Here is a 19,518-nt window from a genome sequence, read left to right on the forward strand (position 1 = left end):
CCTCAGTTGGTTTTAACATGTACAAGTTATTTTCTAATTTTGCAGAGCAAATCTGTTTATTTCCCATTTTGATGAACACTTCACAATTTTCGAAATAAACTTTATAATTTTGTTCTAGCAAACCAGAGACAGAAATTAGATTCCTTTTCATAGAAGGAATATAATATACATTTTTCAAATAAATGTACTTATCTCCTATAAATAACTTCATATCTCCCATTGCTTTGGCTGAAACAATCTCCCCGGTCCCTACCACGGACTGTTTCACCTTCTGTCAACTATCTTCAGGAACTTATTTCCTGTGACATAGTACATACATGATTAGCGACAACTGAATCAATTATCTAGATTTTATCATTTTCCACTAAACATGCTTCGATAACAAGTAAATCATATTTATCTTATTGTTCGAATTCAACACACTCATCTATATAATGAATTAATTTTAGATGAGTTGGGAGATAGAGGACAATCCTCTGTTAAAACTCTTTTGGTGTCATCAACTGCTAGTAGTTTGTTTGTTGATTTGATTTTACTGTTATATAAGTTGGAAGTGAGTATTCTAGAATTCGACATGTTGATAAAATGCAAAAAATTTCTAATTAGCAAATTGTAACTTAATCCAAGATCAAATTTTAGCAAAAAAGTAATAATGTACCCATAACCATTACTTATTTGCAACGATACTTTAGTTAGTCAGAATATGTGCTATCGTGGGGCAGTCAGATACTTCTTCACTGAAGCAAACAATTTTGACCAAATACTATCCCTGGAATAACTTTTATTCCTATAGTCGTTTAGTTATTGTTTTCGGTCAAGATCTTTATTAACAACTTAGTAATTCTTGTAAGTGTGACTCGCCATTTTCAAATCCTATAGGACAATATGAATTTTCCTTTGAGATAGAAGACAACATCCAAAATGGAACTATAAGACCCTATTCATTTTACTGAAGCCTGTGTTGTTCTGAATCCTATGTTACAACCCTCTGTAGGGATAACCGTCGCTAAACGACTAGCAAAGGGTTGCTTAAAGCTAACCAGCAGGCGCAACATAGGAATCTTATGGTTCAGACTAATGGAGAAGACCGTAGGATATATTGACACATATCCTTCACCCACTTACTATGAACTACTTCTTCCGTTTACCTTGATATTGACTCATACAAAACACTTTCCGAATGGAGACCACTTCTAGGGTGACACGAAGCGTCATATGAATCTCACAGTGTAAACTACATGGAGACGTGGCAGGTGAAATCTATATATCGAATAATAGACTTATGTTTGAAAACTTCTCTTTATTCACCGAAATCTAGATTTAAGCTAAAAAATACTTTTCGAATGGAGGCCACTTCCAGGGTGACACAAAGTACCACTTAAATCTAGATTGTGAACTCTTAGAGACGTGAGAGATAAAATAACATATCGTATATGTTACTAATCTCCCACTGGAGTTTTCTAATAACTCTATCATATAGAAGTTATTAAACTACCACTGAAGTGTTCTATTGGGTAGATTTATACTTAGGTTCTTTTCGGCTAACAAAAAAACCCTAAGTCTATGCGGTTTATCCAAGTATAACTCTTATAATTGGATTTTAACCTACGATGTCTAGGTGATAAGCCATTTTATTAGCTTACATCACTCACGTATTCTCATAAAACCGGTTGTCAATGCTCAATAATTTGGCCATAATCCCCAAGTAGGAGGTGTTCTGTAAACCTTCAACTTAAGTACTGTGAACCCTGAATCCTAATTTCTCTACTTGCGTATGTTCCCTATTGAGACCAGTGTGGTGAGTAGGTTGATGTGGAAACTAGTGTGTAATGGTAGAGAAAAGGATGGAAAATTAGAAGAAAAGAGGGAATTTGGAAGCTTGACTTTTGGGGAAAAACTTGGAAAATTTGCTAAGTATAACTTATGGGAGGGATGCGTTGGAAGGGTGGTATGCGTCCATACGGCTGAAGGAAGAAAGTTGAAAGTGATGCGTTGGAAGGTTGGGATGGCACGAGGGTCAGTGGTGCAAAGGGTATGCGAGGGCCGCGTTGGTAGCGATGGACGCGTTGTCCCATGCCAAGCGCCCATGAGTCGATGCCAAGTGCCCATGCCAAGCGACCCATGCGTCGATGCCGAGTGAACCATGCGTTCATGCCGAGCGAGCTATGCGTTGAGGAAGAGCGACCATCCTATGCATTGGTGGTGGCTGGCTCTTGCGATGGTTAAGACTTACAGTAACTAAGTAAGTTGGGTTGTGATGGTGCTGAGTCAAAACCAAGTGGAACCAAGGGCGGATATGTGTTGATGGCCTACTATGCATTGATGGCATACTATACATTGAACATCTGAGGGTTTGTGGATGCATATGAAGGATGAGCTCATATGGAGGACGTCATCAAACATGTGGCTTCTTGGGAAGAAACCTTAAGCCTTAAGCAAATGAGGTGGTTGCACAAGAGGGCATGCAAAATTAAGCCCCATGTGTTGGCTATGTAGGATAAGGACACCTAAAGTTGCATTGATGGTGTGAGGTGAAGACTCCTCAAGCAGGAGGTGGAGAAGGCTGGAAGTGGCAGACGCTAAGGAAAACACTTGGATGAGAAGGTGTCGACCTTGGAGAGTTTTTGGACGTCTATAAATAGGGCCAAGGACTTCTTTTTCAGATCACAATTCAAAAGACATTAAGAAGAGTGGGAAAGTTGAGTAAACATTGCGTTGATAGCAAAATCCATGCGTTGATCATAGAGCTTAAAGGGGGACGCAGTGGACAGTGAAGTCTGGAAAACAACATCTTCTTGGGATGAGAAGTTCTCCCAGTATACTCGTGAGTTTAGAGTGATTTCAAAGCCACCTGAAAGCTCTAAAAGTCTAGTTTTCAGAGTAGGGCTGCCAGAGAATAAAATCCAAGGGATCGGGCTGGAAACGGAGAAAAAGACAGAAGGGTCAGGCTGTCGGATAAGCTTGGGCCAGTCTTGAAGATTTTGAGATTCTGGTCAAATCACGAGGAATTTTGAGCTCAGATTTTAGGGTAAGCTTCCTGCGATATTTTAGAACATGTTTGTAGAAGGAAGTATCTCAAAATAAGGCCTAGAACTATGGATAATCTGAGTTTTAAATTGAATCTGGATTTTAGGGGTGTAAAAGGGAGCCCGAGATAAACAAGGAACTTCTAGAGAGAAAGGTTCCTAGACGACAAAGTGAATGACTAAAATATTTACTATGTTTTAAAGAAAGCATGTTTTAAAGAAAGATTATTCTCATGCAGCTAGTTTTACAAAGTAATTTCCAAACAAACCATGAGTTATGTTTTAAATGCATGCATGTATGAAAAGTTTATTGAAAAGCTATTATGTGTGTTGAATACACCCAGCATGAGTTAGTATCTTTAAAGACATATTTTATATGTGTTATACTTTACATACTTTAAAGAGAAAGTCATTTATGATTAGTTTTACTTAAAATGCGATACCAAAGGACATTTGAGAAGGTATCCACCCAACTTGATACCGAAGGACATTTGAGAAGGTATCCGACCAACTTGGTATCGAAGGACATTTCAGAAGGTACTCAACCAACTTGATACCGAAGGACATTTGAAAAGGTATCTTAGCAGCTCGATACTAAAGGACAAGTTTTGAGAAGGAATCTGAGCAAAAGTACCTAAGGTATGACGGTACTTAGTATGGCCACGTGCACGTAGGTAGTTGAGGTCAAAGATTGAGCAAAAGGGTTCTCTCTTGACTAACAGTTGGTGTTGGGTTTTAACCACAGCAGGGTTATTCTCAACTAAGAAACAGTTTTAATGTTTTATGATAAAAACAACTTTATATGTTTTATGCTTGGAAAATGTTTATACTGCAGTGCAAGGTTACTGTAGAAGTTTATATTTCAGTTTAATCTCTATATTGAGACTTTTGCATAAGAAACAGTTATCTTTCTTAAGTCACTCACTGGGCTAGCAAGCTCACCCCATTTTCAAATGTTTTCCTTTCCCCCAGGTAGCGATCAAATCCTTAGAAGATAGCTCTGCATTTGCTCTGCCACTAAAAGATAAAGATATTGTAACCGTCTGTTAGGTGGTTACTGTAAATATTGTAAACATGTTATAATTATTCATATAGGAATTAGGATTTTGGGCTTTGGGACTTGTGAATCTAGTGTTGTAATTACTCTAAATATGTTATGTTTTTGAATTAATAAATTTTTGGTCTTCAAGGAATCCACTGTAGATGAGTTATATCTTGATATCAGAGTTATTCCGCAAGAGTTATTAGGTAGTAAGTGTCAAGAAAATGGTTGATAACTGCTACAGTCACGCCCTTTCTCAGGCTCAGAGGATAGTCTGGGGTGGGGTGTGACAAGTACCCCCAGCTTTAGACAGGATTATATACCAGTTGAGTTTGTAACCAAGTTTTATAAGTTTTAACAATTAAAATAGGTGTTCAACCTAAATGAGCATGCAGCTGTTGTTTATGGATTTTAAATGTCTAACCCAATTTTATAACAACTTATAAAACTTTAGACATGCTAAAAATCCATAACATAAATGAGGCATTCAACATTTTAATATAATATTTATATTAAATACTAGAAACCCTAACATGCATACTATGTATTATAACAATTATAACATACTCTTAATGCATGTAGCAAGTTTCCTATGATGGGATTTTAAATCTAAATGACATACTATATGCACATACAAGATTTATTTAATTATAATATACATCAAATGCATAAATAATTAAACACGTACTGATATGGTTTTAGTTTTGGCAAAAACAAGCAAACAAAACCTAATTATTACAAAACAGCTTCTGAACTGCTCCCGGACCACTCGAATCGCTCCAAAATGAACTCAAGTAGCTTGAACCAGACCCGAACCGTCTGAACCAAAACAACCAAGAACCATTCGAAGCTAAACCAGACCAGACCACAAGAGAACCAATCGAACCAGCAGCCCTTGCTCATGTTGAACATCTCGCTAAGTCTCATCGTTTAGCAATGATGACCATCATCTTGCATTTTTCTTGATCGTTTAGTAAATGCTTGATCATTTAGCAAAGCTACAAAATTGTGTAGTATTTTCCTTCTATCGCATAGTGTCATCGTCTAGTGCCGAAGAAAGCTGAATGATCGCTTAGTGTCTTACACTATCGCGCAAGTCCATCGTTTAACACGGACAATTTACTACACGATCGCTTAGCTCCATCATCTAACGCATGAAGCCAATTGTTTAGCATGCGAAAAAGGTAAATGATTGCTTAATGCCATCGTATAGCATTCAACGCATCGCCCAACTGCCGCACAAAGGTAAGCGATCACGTAGTGCTATCGCTTAGCAACTCGACGCTTCGCTTAGCTGCCGCATAGAGGTAAACGATCGTATAGTGCTATCTCTTAGCAACTCAACGCATCGTTTAGCTCCCAATCAAAGGTAAATGATCGTGGTAAGCGATCGCTCAGGGCTATCATATAGCTCTTCATCGAATCGCTTAGCTCCCATTCGAAGCTACATGATTGTGTAGTGCCATCGTATAGCAATACAACGCATCGCTTAGTTCCAGCAGGTAGACGATCGTCTAACGCACAATACCACAACGATCAATGCCCAAAGCTACACGATCGCTTAGATTTTCTTCACATCGTCTAATGCATGAAGCTAAACGATCGTTTAGCTACTGAAGCTCAACAACGATAAGAATAGAGGCTGATTTTCTGGAATTGCAACTCGGCCTCTTCGCTTGTTTCTTTGATTACATCTTAATTTCGACTCTAATGACTCCAAATAAATTACAAACTCTTGTTAATACATAAAAGCTAATCAAACAAGAGCCAATTATAAATTTAAATGAGAAATTAAAGAGAATTAAATAGCCAAATCTCATAAAACCATATCAGTGCACCGGTTTCATATTTCTCATATAAAACACCCACAAAAAAAAAAAAATTAAACCGAATTGAATGCTTATTTGATTCTCTGATACCAATTGTAGGATTGTATCAGTAACAGCGGAAGCACAAGGATCATCTAAGCATTCAAATTCACTAATTTTGGCAAAATATAAAGCATGCTCTTGCAGAAAAACAAGTGAGTTTCAAGACACACCTCTTGTAGAACTTCTTTAAAGCTCATTCTCCAACTGCTATCTTCTCCAAATCTTGTTGCAAACCACCTCAAGATCTTCTCCACTATTCTCTTGGTACTCTAGATTGAGTTGTGGGACTCAAAACAAGCTTGAATCAAGGGATGAAGGAGAAATGCTAACTGCAGTAATCTTGTTGAAGAACTCTTTCTTCAACCCGAATTTTCTCTGAAATTCTTTATAGATTGCATCATCGATTTTCACAACAATCTCTTCATTATATTGTAGATCAACATGCAAAGGAGAGACTTGCATGAGTTGCAACTCATGCTTGGAGAAGACAAGGCCAAGAAGATGCATTATGTGTGAGCTACTTCAAAGATGGATAATGGAAAATCTTCATTTTTCATTTAAGTGTTTTGTTTTCTAATTTTCAAATTTTATCTCAAAAATCAAATTTTGATTTAAATCTATTTTGATTTGAAAAATGAAAATTTTAATTAATTTCATAAATTAATTATTAAATAAAACTTAATTAATTTAATATCAAATATTAAGTTAATTTTAACACATATCCATCTTTATATATTTAAATCATATTTAAATNTTATTAAATAAAACTTAATTAATTTAATATCAAATATTAAGTTAATTTTAACACATATCCATCTTTATATATTTAAATCATATTTAAATATATATAAATTCTCTTATTCCGTTTAATTCTCAAATTAAACATGTAATTATATCTCATATAGTTACTAATTCCCTTAATTTCAATTTGAACGTTTCAAATTAACTTATCATGCTATTCTGAAGCTACTCCGTTACGAGCTAGTGGGGGACCTACAGATCATGGGCTCCAATGATCCGAGATTAATTGGCTAAACTCATTAGATCAAATTAATCTCCATTTGTTAACTAATGGATTACTCCACTAAAGCCCATAGTTGCACTCCCCTCACTGTAAATATATTATGTCCACATTATTTAACCATAATCAATAAGTCGACCCTTCACAGGTTGTTCGTAATAACGGTTGGGTCAAATATCTATTTTACCCCCGAGATTACGTCTTATTCTTCAAGTTTCTACTGATCCTCTAATGAACAACTGATTTATGATCCAATCACTAAATAAAACTCTCTCAGCCTAGTGAGAGGATGAGACCTCTTATTCAAGACCTGGATTCAGTACTTAAGAGAATAACCTTTCTCCTATCCCTAAATCGGGTAGGCGTGAACTCCGTCTTGAAACCTATGTCCCCAACTATTTATCCGGTTTTATCCCTGAAATGGGGGTCTTATTGAGCCGGCGCTGTTGAGCCAACCCTCAACTATGCAAATCTAAGGGCAATCCTGAATAAATAGAAGTTCATAGTTAGCTCAGGATTAAGATCGAGTTACGTAGATCATCTAGGTGAAATAGTCAGTCTTAAACAGTAAACAACGTTATAATGTAAGAGTGAATTCTTGGTCCTGATCTTATGCAAACTTATTGCATAGGACGCCCCCACTCCTCATGTCATAAAATGTATGAATTAGGATCACATCGTATGTAGAACTTTACAACTCTTTTTGTAACAACTACAGTATAGGATGCATCTAAAGGTGTTACCAGAATAAGGTACCCAACCTCATTCATGTACCATAGATCATTTTGACTATTTACTCGAACCTGATCCACTCGTATGTCTCTACATAAAGTTCAAGTATTCATACAATAGTCATGGGTCTTAGTTTATTGGGTTTAGACTTTCATACAATTTATGAGATCAATAACAAGTATATTGATTATAGAAAATATTTATCATTTTACAAACTGCGAGTTTTTAGGACATAAAACCCAATAACTCGATCCTTGCTGGGAAAACTCGATGGAAAATTCTGAGGCTCTCTGTTAATACTTGATGGAAGGACTTGATACTCGATGGGAAACTCGGTGCTATGAGCTCGCTCGATGCACGCTCCTTACTCGATCGCTCACACTCGACGCGTGACCCTGCCTTGCTTACCCTCGATTCTCGACCCCTTCCTCGACCCCTTATACTTGACGCTTGGCCTTTCCTCGTGCTCTTGTACTCGACGCTCTGTAGCATTTACTCGATGCCTACCTTGTGCTTACTCGACGCTCAATCACCCTTCAACACGATCAATACTTAGCCAGAAATTCTCTTTGTAAAGCCAAATTAATAAGTAACCAAGAGCTAAGTTTCCATACTTAAACATTTTCCTTCTTCAAACTCATCCTTGACCTCAAAATGCATAAATTCAACCTAACTTAAATATTTAACCCAACACTTTACTTAACTAAAACAATAAACATAATGAAAAAAGGGAAAGTAAGGTGCAGGTTTTACACCACTGGTGGCCAGGGATTAAACGCAGTATAGCTGAATATGTATCGAAATGCATGATTTGCCAGCAAGTTAAAACTATCAGACAAAAAGCAGCTGGACTCCTAAACCCACTCCCAGTGCCAGAATGGAAGTGGGAGCATGTTACCATGGACTTCTTATTTGGATGTTACCATGGACTTCTTATTTGGACTTTCTCACACTCAGAATGGTCACGATGGCATCTGGGTGATAATTGACAGATTGACTAAGACAGTGAGATTTTTACCAGTTAAAGACACTTATTCTTTGGATAAGTTGGCTAAGATGTATGTAGCAGAGGTTATTAGTCGCTATGGAGCACCACTATCGATTGTCTCTGACTGAGATTCGAGATTCACATCGAAGTTTTGGCCAAGCTTGCAACACGCCATTGGTACTAAACTTAAATTTAGCACAACCTTCCATCCCCAGATAGATGGGCAGTCAGAATGAACTATACAGACTTTGGAAGACATGCTTCGAGCCTGTGTGTTGCAATTTAAGGGCAACTGGGATTCTCATCTTCAACTGATGGAGTTTGCATATAATAACAGTTATCATTCCAATATTGAAATGGCTCCATATGAAGCTTTGTATGGGAGGAAATGTAGAACCTTAGTATGTTGGGACGAAGTTGGTGAGAGGAAGTTGCTCGGTCTAGAATTGGAGCAACTCACTACTGATACTGTTAAGATCATTAGGGAGAAACTTAAGACAGCCCAGGATCGCCAGAAAAGTTATGCTGACAAACACCGTCGAGATTTGGAATTCGAGGTGAGAGATAGAGTTTTCCTGAAGCTTTCTGCTTGTAAAGGAGTGCTATGCTTTGGTAGGAAAGAAAAACTGAGCCCAAGGTATATAGACCATATGAAATTCTGGAACGCATAGGACCATCAGTAGCCAATGGAGCTTTCCAGGATACATGATGTCTTCGATGTCGCGTAAATAAATTTCGAACCCGTCTCATGTTCTAGAATCATAACCATTGCAAGTTAAGGAAAATTTTTCCTATGAGGAAGAACCTATACAAATCTTAAACATGAAGGAGCAGATATTGAGGAACAAGACGATTCCACTGATCAAAGTGTTATGGAGAAACCATGTATTGGAAGAAGCAACCTGGGAAAGCGAACAACAAATGGGAGCCAAATATCCTCAGTTTTTCTCCTGATGACTTTCTGTTGAATTTCGAGGACGAAACTCACAAAAAGGGGGTACTGACTTGTAAGCCCTTGTCCCTTTTCCTCTTGTTTATGCTTAGCATCAACCTAAATAAGTGAGATTAGCATGTACCTAAATGAATAACTTAGATTGTATGACCTAAGAAATTTTTGATGCTAAGTATTGGAATTAAAGTTGGAAATTATTTAACAAATGCAAGTTCTTTTAGAAATGTATTAATACATGTTATTGTTGGAGCAATTTGTCATGATTGGGCACTTGTGTAGTGAATATTATTTGTGATTGGCTAAGGGTTACAAGGAAAGAAAGAACAAATTTTGTAGGAAATGCAAGTTGGCCGAGAGGGGAGTTGGAGTTGTTTGGTTTGGGAAATCATTTTTGGATTAATTTCCTAAAATATAAAATTAATTTAACTTGATAAGTCATTAGGGCTGCAAAGGATAAGGAAAATGGATAAAAAGCCACGTAGTACAGCAAGCAGCTCGTTGGAGAGCTTTGACTGGAGGAAAAAGTGTACAGCTTTGGCTAAAACCTTAGGGTTCGAAGAAGGAAATGGTTCTCCCAAACCACTCGTGAAAAAGCTTTTATTTTCTACCAAATTAAAGCTTATTGAGTTGAGAGTCGAAGCTGGAGCTTCTCAAGTGATTTGGAGTATGAAAAGTGGAGAAATCATGAAAAAAGTAAAGGTTGCCCGAAAACTGGAAAATTCGTGTAAGGTATAGTCCAAAAGAGATTCTGAACTCTAAGAGACAAGTTAAGAGCTAAAATTTTGAGGTTAGTTATTTTACAGGTTTCTTAACATATTTCATGAAGGACGTGTGTGCAAAATATTGCTCTAAGTTAGGTTAAAAGTTGGTTAAATTGAAACCAGTGTTTTTCCGAACAGGGTACCAGCAGGCCAGCCACACCCCTTAGGCTGCCAGCCCCACCAGTGCGCCTCCTGCCATGCCAGTGCCCCTCCAGCGCACCTCAGCCCGTCCAACCCTGCACACCCATGATGAGCCTCACCCACCCACGGCCAGCTTCGCCCACCCACACCCACAGCCCATGTCCATGCCTATTTCTAGTGCCCAATTGCTTATTTATGAGCATTTTGGGTGTTGGTGAGCATTTTTGAATCCCAATTAAGATTTTCTTGATATTTTGATCCTAACAAGAATACTCTTGGATTAAAAAGTGATTTTTTGGCCATTTTGGGTAATGTGAGGAAAATGAACTCAAGGAGCAAAATGTGAATGTTTAGGTGTTAAAATAAGTTCAAGTGGTCACATTGAATCACTATGGGCTGTTTAGGGTTGATTTGATCTCTTGTGAGTGTCTAGCAACCCTAGGACTTTATTTCAGGTCAAATTGAGGTTGGAAAGGCTTAAACTCGAGGAGCTCGTGCCAGTGATAATGAGTGGTTTACTTTCGAATGTTTTGATATAGAAACTAATTATATATAATAATATGCTATGATTTATGAAATGTGATGGCATGATCTATTTTACTTGTCTAATATTTCAAAAATATTTAAATCATGATTTCTAAACTCTTGATGGTTTTATATGATCTTGGTTTATCAAAATGTAGTTTGGAATTAGAGTTTACATACTTGTGATTTGCATGGTTTTTATGAAAACCTCTTCATGGTGGAATCAAGGTTGTTGAATGGCTGTGGAAATTGTTTCAGACTACTGATTCTTGTACCTGAGAGATGGTTATTTTCTCGTGCTACTTGAATATGTTTCAGTAGCATTACTTAGGTGATCAGGGGGTTGTTGGGGTCAGATGTGGCAAGAGTATACCAGAATGTCCAGAGGAACCTACGCCTGTAGCGTCACCCAGTCTATCAGAGGGCTACCACTGGGGTCAAATGTGGCCAGTGTATATCGGGAAGTCCAGAGTAACATGGGTATGTGATGTGTATCTATGCTTAGCCTTGAGGTAGCTCTGCGTGCATGTATGACTTTGTAATTTGGTTTACGCCGCGGGGTGAAAGAATACACAAGCATGCATCGGAAGCAAATAGAATCAATAAGTACTCTAATTACATTTAATTTAAGTTCTAAAGCATGCATATTCAAGTGGGTTTCAAGTTACATACCTTTTGTGATGAAATCTTCAAATCCAAGCAGCTCTTCACTCCAATTCAGCTCTAAATCAGTCTGTGAACCACCAAGAGATCTTCTCTACTATTCTCAGCCTTGAATTTGAGTGGTGGAACTCAGATCTTGTGTGGATTTTGTGAAGGGATATTGTGGGTTTGAGTGAGGAAAAAGATGAATAAAGTAGAAAACCTTTTTCCCAGTTGATCCATCTCCTTCTTCTTCAATTTTAGTGTTTTTAATCAATCCAACCATGCAAGCACTTGGGCTGATGTCAAATGCCAACACCAGCTATCTTAATTGGAGTGGAAATGTGTGTTTTTCAATGAATTACACATCATGCTAGAAGAAAATGGGATAAACCCACTTTTCTTTCTTTTAATCAATTCTGAAATTAATCAAAAGATGAGTTAATTAATTCTTAAATTAATAAAATCTAAAATTACAAAATTTAATTTCTGAAATTGAAATTTAAAAATTTGGAAATTATAATTAATTAAACATATTTAATTAATTAATTAATTTAATATCAAATATCAAATTAATTACACACTTAAATTTAAGAATCTAATTCATGTAATTGATATTTAAATATCATAAACTCTCCAATTTCTTTTAATTTCAACAAATTAAACTTTAGTTATATCAAATATAATTATGCAAACCCTAATTTGAATTTGAACTAATTCAAACTTAAAACCCTAATTTCAATTTAAATATTTTGAAATTGAAATTCAATTTGAACAATTCAAATTGATATCATTCCAAATTCACTAAATTTAATAATTCAAGGTGTTCATGTTTTATGAGCTAGTAGAGGGACCTTATGAACCTACTGATCATGAGCTCTAACGATTACGATTAGTTGGCTAATTTCTTTAGAACAAATTAATCAGTGTTCGTTAACTATCGAGTCACACCACTATAGCTCGATAGTTGCACTCTCCTCACTGTAGATATATTTGTGTCCACAAGATTTAACCATAATCAGTAAGTCGACCCTTCACAGGTTATTCGTAATACTGACTGGGTCAATGTGCTATTTTACCCTCGATATTATGTCTTGTTCCTTAAGTTCCAACTGATTCTCTAATGAACAATTGGTTTATGATTCAATAACTAAATCGGATCCCTCTTAAGCTAGTGAAAGGGTAGGGCCTCTTGTTCATGACCTAGATTTAGTACTTAAGAGAACAACCTTTCTCCTATCTCTAAATCGGGTAGGCGTGAATTTCTTCTTGCACCCTATGTTCCCAGCTATCTACCCAGTCTTACCCCAAAAATTGGAGGCTTGTTGAGTTGGTGCTATTGATCCAACCTTCAACTATGCAAACCTAAGGATAATCCCAAATAAACAGGAGTTCGTAGTTTGCTCAGGATTAAGATCGAGTTACCTAGGTAATCTAAGTGAAATAGTCAGTCTTAAACAGTAAACAACGTTATAAAGTAAGAATGACTTATTTCTTGGTCCGATCTTATGCAAACTCATTGTATAGGACGCCCCCACTCCTCATATCAATACATGAACGAATCTGGATCACTTCGTTTGTAGTATATTTACAACACTTGTAACAGCTATAGAGTAAGTCGCATCCAATAGTGTTATCTTAATCGTATACTATAGACTATTTTAGCTATTTACTTGAACTTTGATCCATCTTTATATCTCTACATAAAGTTCAAGTGTTCATATAATAGCCATGGATCTTAGTTTATTGGATTTTGACTTTATGAATGCAATTAATAAATTCAATACCTTTTTTGAAGAAATGTTGAATAATATCTTTTATTGATAATAGAATATGTTTAATTTTACAAACTGCGAGTTTTAGGACATAAAACTCAATAATACTCCCACTTAGACTAAAACTCCAATGGATCAATATATACAAATATATACAATGTTGAGTTACATTGAGAGAACAAAAAGTATAAATACAATAAACTAGGGCATTAAATACCCATATATATTCTCCCATTTATCCTAGTGATTAATATCTCGTAGACCTAGTCCTACTAGGCGGCCCTCGAACACTTTAGCCGAAAGGGCCTTCGTAAATGAATCAACTAAGTTGTCTTGTGAGGCTATCTGCATGACGATCACGTCTCCTCTGTGTACAATCTTCCTGATGAGATGGTACTTCCGCTCGATGTGTTTTCCTCGTTTATGGATTTGAGGTTCCTTTGAATTTGCAACTGCTCCGCTATTGTCACAATAGAGGGTGATAGGCAGGTGTATATTTGGAACTACTTCCAGGTCAATCAGGAACTTTCTGAGCCATACTGCTTCTTTTGCTGATTCACTTGCAGCTACATACTCAGCTTCCATTGTGGAGTCTGCAATACAACTTTGCTTGATGCTTCTTTACACAACTGCTCCTCCATTCATAGTGAATACTGACCCCGAAGTTCATTTTCGTAAATCGATATCAGTTTGGAAGTTAGAATCAGTGTACCCAGTAAGGATCAGATCTTCAACACTATACATGAGCATATAATTTCTTGTTCTCCGAAGATACTCGAGAATGTTCTTAATGGCAGTCCATGATCATATCCAGGATTGGACTGAAATCTACTGACTATTACAATTGGATAGCATATATCGGGATGAGTACACAATATTGCATACATTAAACTCCCTATTGCTAATACATATGGAATTTGTTTCATATCCTCAACCTCTTGAGGTGTCTTAGGACTTTGTTCCTTAGACAGATGAATTCCATGTCTGAAAGAAAATGTTTCTTTCTTGGAATTTTGCATTTTATATCTAGACAACATCTCGTCTATATAAGATGCTTGAGATAGTGCTAAAGTTCTGTTCTTGCGGTTCCAAATTATTTGGATCCCAAGAACATAATGTGCTTCTCCTAAATCTTTCATTTGGAATTGCAAAACTAGCAATCTTTTAATGTCAGCTAAAAATTCTACTTCATTCCAAATGAGTAGAACATCAACATACAACACCAGAAAAGCGACAGTTTTGTTAACGATTTTCTTGTAAACACAAGGTTCATCAACGTTTAGTTCAAAGCCATAAGATTTGATCACAGTGTCAATATTTCAGGATATAGATGCTTTTTTCAACCCATAAATGGACTGATTAAGTTTGCAAAACTTTTGCTCCTGACCCTGTTCAATAAACCCTTCTGGGTAAGACATGTAGATACTCTCTTCAAGATAACCATTCAGAAAGATTGTCTTGACATCCATTTGCCATATTTCATAATCATAAAATGTGGTAATAGACAAAAGTATTCTTATTGACTTGATCATGGCAACTGAAGAAAAGATTTCTTCATAGTATACCCCCCTCTTTGGGTAAACCCTTTTACCACAAGTCTAGCTTTGTAGGTTTATACCTTACTAGTTTGGTCTCGTTTTCTCTCGTAGATCCATTTGCAACTGATGGGTTTTATCTCTTTATGTTGGTCTACAAGATCTCAGACAAAATTGAAATACATAGATTCCATTTCAAGGTCTATAGCTTTAATTCTTTGGTCTTTGTCCACATCATTCATTGCTTGTTTGAAAGTCAATGGATCCTCTAAGCCATCATCTGGTATGATGACTTGAGTTTCAATTAAACCCATGTACCGGTCAGGATGTAGCACAACCCTCCTACTACGAAAGGGCATTCTCAACTCTTGAGAAGGATGTGAAGTACTAGTATCAACAACTTTTGTTGATGGACTTGCTCTGTCAACAACTCTTGTTGATGCATTTGTCATTTCTCTGGATATTTCTTCTATTATTAGTTTACTGTGAGGTTGATGATTCTTCATGTGGTCTTCTTCTAAGAATGTTGCATTTGTCGATACCAATACCTTGTCTTCCTGAGGATCATAAAAGAAACCACCTTTCTTTTCTTTTGGGTAGCCTACAAATAGGCATACTTTTGAATGACGTTCCAATTTTTTAGGAGTTTTCACCAACACGTGTGCCAGAAAACCCCAAATCCTTAAGTGATGTAAACTTTCTTTACGTCCTCTCCAGAGCTCGTAAGGTGTTTCAGAAACACTTTTCGAGGGAATCATGTTCAAAATATACACTGCAGTTTCAACTACGTGTCCCCAAAAAGAATTTGTTAACTGGGCATAACTCATCATGGAATGAACCATGTCTAACAAGGTTTTGTTTCTCCTTTTTGCAACACCATTTTGCCGAGGTGTGCCAGGGGCTGTGAGTTGCGACTGGATTCCAATCAAATAGTTTTAGAATTCCATGTCCATTCCAACCTTCAATTCCTCTTCGCCCTACACTGACCCGGTTATCGGTCTATGATGTACCTAACTTGCATTGGATAGAGACAATTCTAATACAAGGGTGCCTTTTTATAAACTCACATACACCAAACGTATTTGGCATTTTTTTTTACTTAGAGGGATAGCTTTCACACTTGCACCGTTGGGAACCTATCACTCTTTTCTTGCGGGCCCTAATAGAAACACGATGAAGGTAGCTCTTTTCACCTCTACACATGCACACACATACACGTTAGTGAAGGTTATATTATTTTGTTATGTCAATTCGCAAGCTTGCTTTTTTTTTTTTTTTTTTACACTAGCAATTTTTATTTACTAAGCCCTTTTTATTCCTCTACGTCTAGACTTGCCTCTAAAACAAGATGGTTATTCTTAGACCAAAGTTTGTCCTATTGGGTTAACAAAGAAAATTAAGTAGATATGACATTTCTAAGAGTTTAAAGGTTCTAAATAAATCTAAGAACTAAGTATTCAATTTTTTTTTAATGAAGTTAAAAGGAAAAGAAAGTTTCTTTTGAAAAATGAGTTTCAAATTTTTGGTTGAAAAACTTTGAAAATCTAAAGTTTTGTTTGTATCCTTACTAGAAAGAGTGCGTCATCAAAATTTCATTGACAAGAATCAAGAGATTGAGTAAAAACAATTGATACGTAGAATCAAAGTGAATGAGATTCATGAACGTGCAAATATGAATTTATCAATTATGAATTTATTGAATTCAAAACAAAAATAGTCTTATGAAGATTTAAAGAATCAATAGACATATTTATCAAAAAATCAAAATTACACCATCAAGATGAATCAGAGCCTCAAATCTATTCATATATAGCAAAATCTATGTAATTAATCTAAGTAATCAATAATCTATTAATCCCGAGCTCAGATGCCCGAGAGTTCAAGTTATGCAAAAATTTTAGGGGGCTAAATTTAAGTTCATCAAAGAATAGTCACAAGAATAACAAAGAAACATGTAATGTTTACCCACCCCCAACTTAAAGATGGAACATTGTCCTCAATATTTAAAACAAGCAAATGAATTCAAGAAAGCAAAAAAGAAGGGATGTAGAGAGAAATTTCCCTGGTTTCGTTGTTGATAATTTATTTGCTTGAGAGAGAATCTTCTGCTTTTGTGTTTTTTTCTTTTTTAACTTTTTTTAAATTTTTTAAATTTTAAATTTTTCTTTTTGATTTTTGATTTTTTTGATTTTTGTTCTATGCGTTTTTTTATCACTTTTTTATTTTATTTTATTTTTTATTTTTATTTTTTTGTATTCTTATTTTATATGTATTTCTATTTTACTTTTTTCTTTATTTTCTTTATTTTTTTCTTTATTTTATTTTTCTTTATTTCTTTTCTTTCTTTATTTATTTTTCCTTTGAAACATACTTGGGGCGTTACATAGCCCAAATGACATTCTTCTAAATGCATAGGTACTATATGTGCAAGTAAAGATAGTCTTTTCTTGGCCCTTCTATGCTATAGGTATTTGATAGAATCCAGAAAAACCGTCAAGAAAACAAAAATATGGCTTCCCGACTAATCGTTCAACCATTTAATCAATAAAAGGAATAGGAAAGTGATCATTTTCTGTTACCTTATTTAGTTTTCTGAAATCTATGCACATTCTCCAACCATTTTGCACTCTCAAGGGAATCATCTCACCTTTTTCATTCTTGACAATAGTCATGCCAGTCTTCTTCGGTACCACATGTATGGGGCTTACCCATTGGCTATATGGAACTAGGTAGATTATACCGGCTTCAAGAAGTTTGAGGATCTCCTTGTGAACAATTTCCTTCATGGTTGGATTTAACCTTCTTTGAGGTTGAATGGTTGCCTTGGCTCTGTCCTCTAAAACTATTCTATGCATGCAAAGGGATGGGCTTATCCCTTTGATATCATCCAAAGTCCAACCAATTGCATTTTTGTAGATCTTTCAAGGTTTCCACCAATGTGCATTCTTGAGAAGATATGAGTTATCTAGATATGATGACTGGAAAGGCTTTTTCATCTCTAAGAAAGACATATTTGAGGTGTGAAGAGAGAGCCTTAAGCTCGATTCCTTGTACCTGAGATTCAACAACATCATTATTAGAAGATTTATCATTCAAATCCAATTCATTAGAAGTAAACAAAGAATCAATCGAAGAGTCATTGTCATCAAGATCAATAAATAGGCTAACCAAACAATCCAAATTTTAATCTATATTCAATAAAAATTTATCAAAAATTTCACATGTGTCTATAGAGCAAAGGGAAAAGTATTCCTCTGGAAATTTCATTGCATCATATATATTAAAAGATTTTATCTCTCCATTATGTCTATTCTTGTTTTTGCAGTTTTCATGAAAGATCCTCCAAGTAGAATATTAGAAGAGGAAGTAAGTAAGGTTCATCCATTTTTAGAATGTCAAAATCTAGAGGAAAGATTAATTCTTCGACTCTCAACAAAACATCTTCAACAATGTCTAAGGGTTGAATATATGACCTATCCGCTAGTTGTATGCAAACATTCATTTTTTGTAGGCTATTCAATTTTAGATCTTCATAGACATGAAAGGGCATTACATTTATTGATGCACCTAAGTCTAGCATGACATGAGTGATTATCCTATCTTTTATTTTGCATGGTAAGGTAAACATTCCTGGATCTCTACATTTCTTAGGCATATCTTTTTTATGCAAAACAGAGACATTCTTGCTAACAGTTATTCTTTCCTCTTCCTTCCCTTTTCTTTTCTTAGTACACAAGTCTTTTAGAAATTTAGCATACCTAGGTATTTGTTGAATAGCATTAAGCAAAGGGATATTATTTTGTACCTTTTTTAATCTCTCAATTAGCTCATGGTCAACATCTTCTACCTTAGGTCTCGCTAGTCTACTAAGGAATGGTGCCTTGGGAACATACAGCTCTACCTTAGGAGGAGAATAATCACATACCTCGAGAAAAATAGGAGTCTTTTTTGGCTCACTTACCTTGCTCGCTTGTTCTTTCATTATCTTTTCTTGCCTTTTGAGAGGAGATTGAACTGAGTTTGCATCTTGAGAGGAGGAGGGGATTTCCTTACCACTTCTTAGAGTGATCGCGCTTACGTTTGCATGCTCTGGTTGAGTGGGAAGCTTTCCAGAATATTTACTCTCAAGCTTGCTTACCACAGTTGCAAGTTGTATGATTTAAGTGCCCAAGTTTGTTAAGCTTTGTCTAGTCTCTTGTTGAAAGGATTTAGTGTCTTGTTCAAGTTGCTTGGTTTCTTGATGAAGTTGAAGGTTATCCTTTTTCAAATTGTGAAGTTCCTTTTGAAATTTTAATGAATGTTCAACAAGAGTTTTTACTACGTCTTCTAAAGACATAGCTGAGGAGCTTGAGGAAGATGGTGGGTTACGGTTTAAATATGGCCCTTGAGATCCCCTCTTAAAATTGGGATGATCTCCCTATCCTTGGTTATATGCTTACCCATGGGAGTCGTATTTTCTTTGAAATCCACCAATGGCATTGACTCGAGCTTGTGGCCAAGCCTCAGA

The sequence above is a fragment of the Benincasa hispida genome, unplaced genomic scaffold (assembly GCF_009727055.1).
Source record: "Benincasa hispida cultivar B227 unplaced genomic scaffold, ASM972705v1 Contig387, whole genome shotgun sequence".
Taxonomy (NCBI): domain Eukaryota; kingdom Viridiplantae; phylum Streptophyta; class Magnoliopsida; order Cucurbitales; family Cucurbitaceae; genus Benincasa; species Benincasa hispida.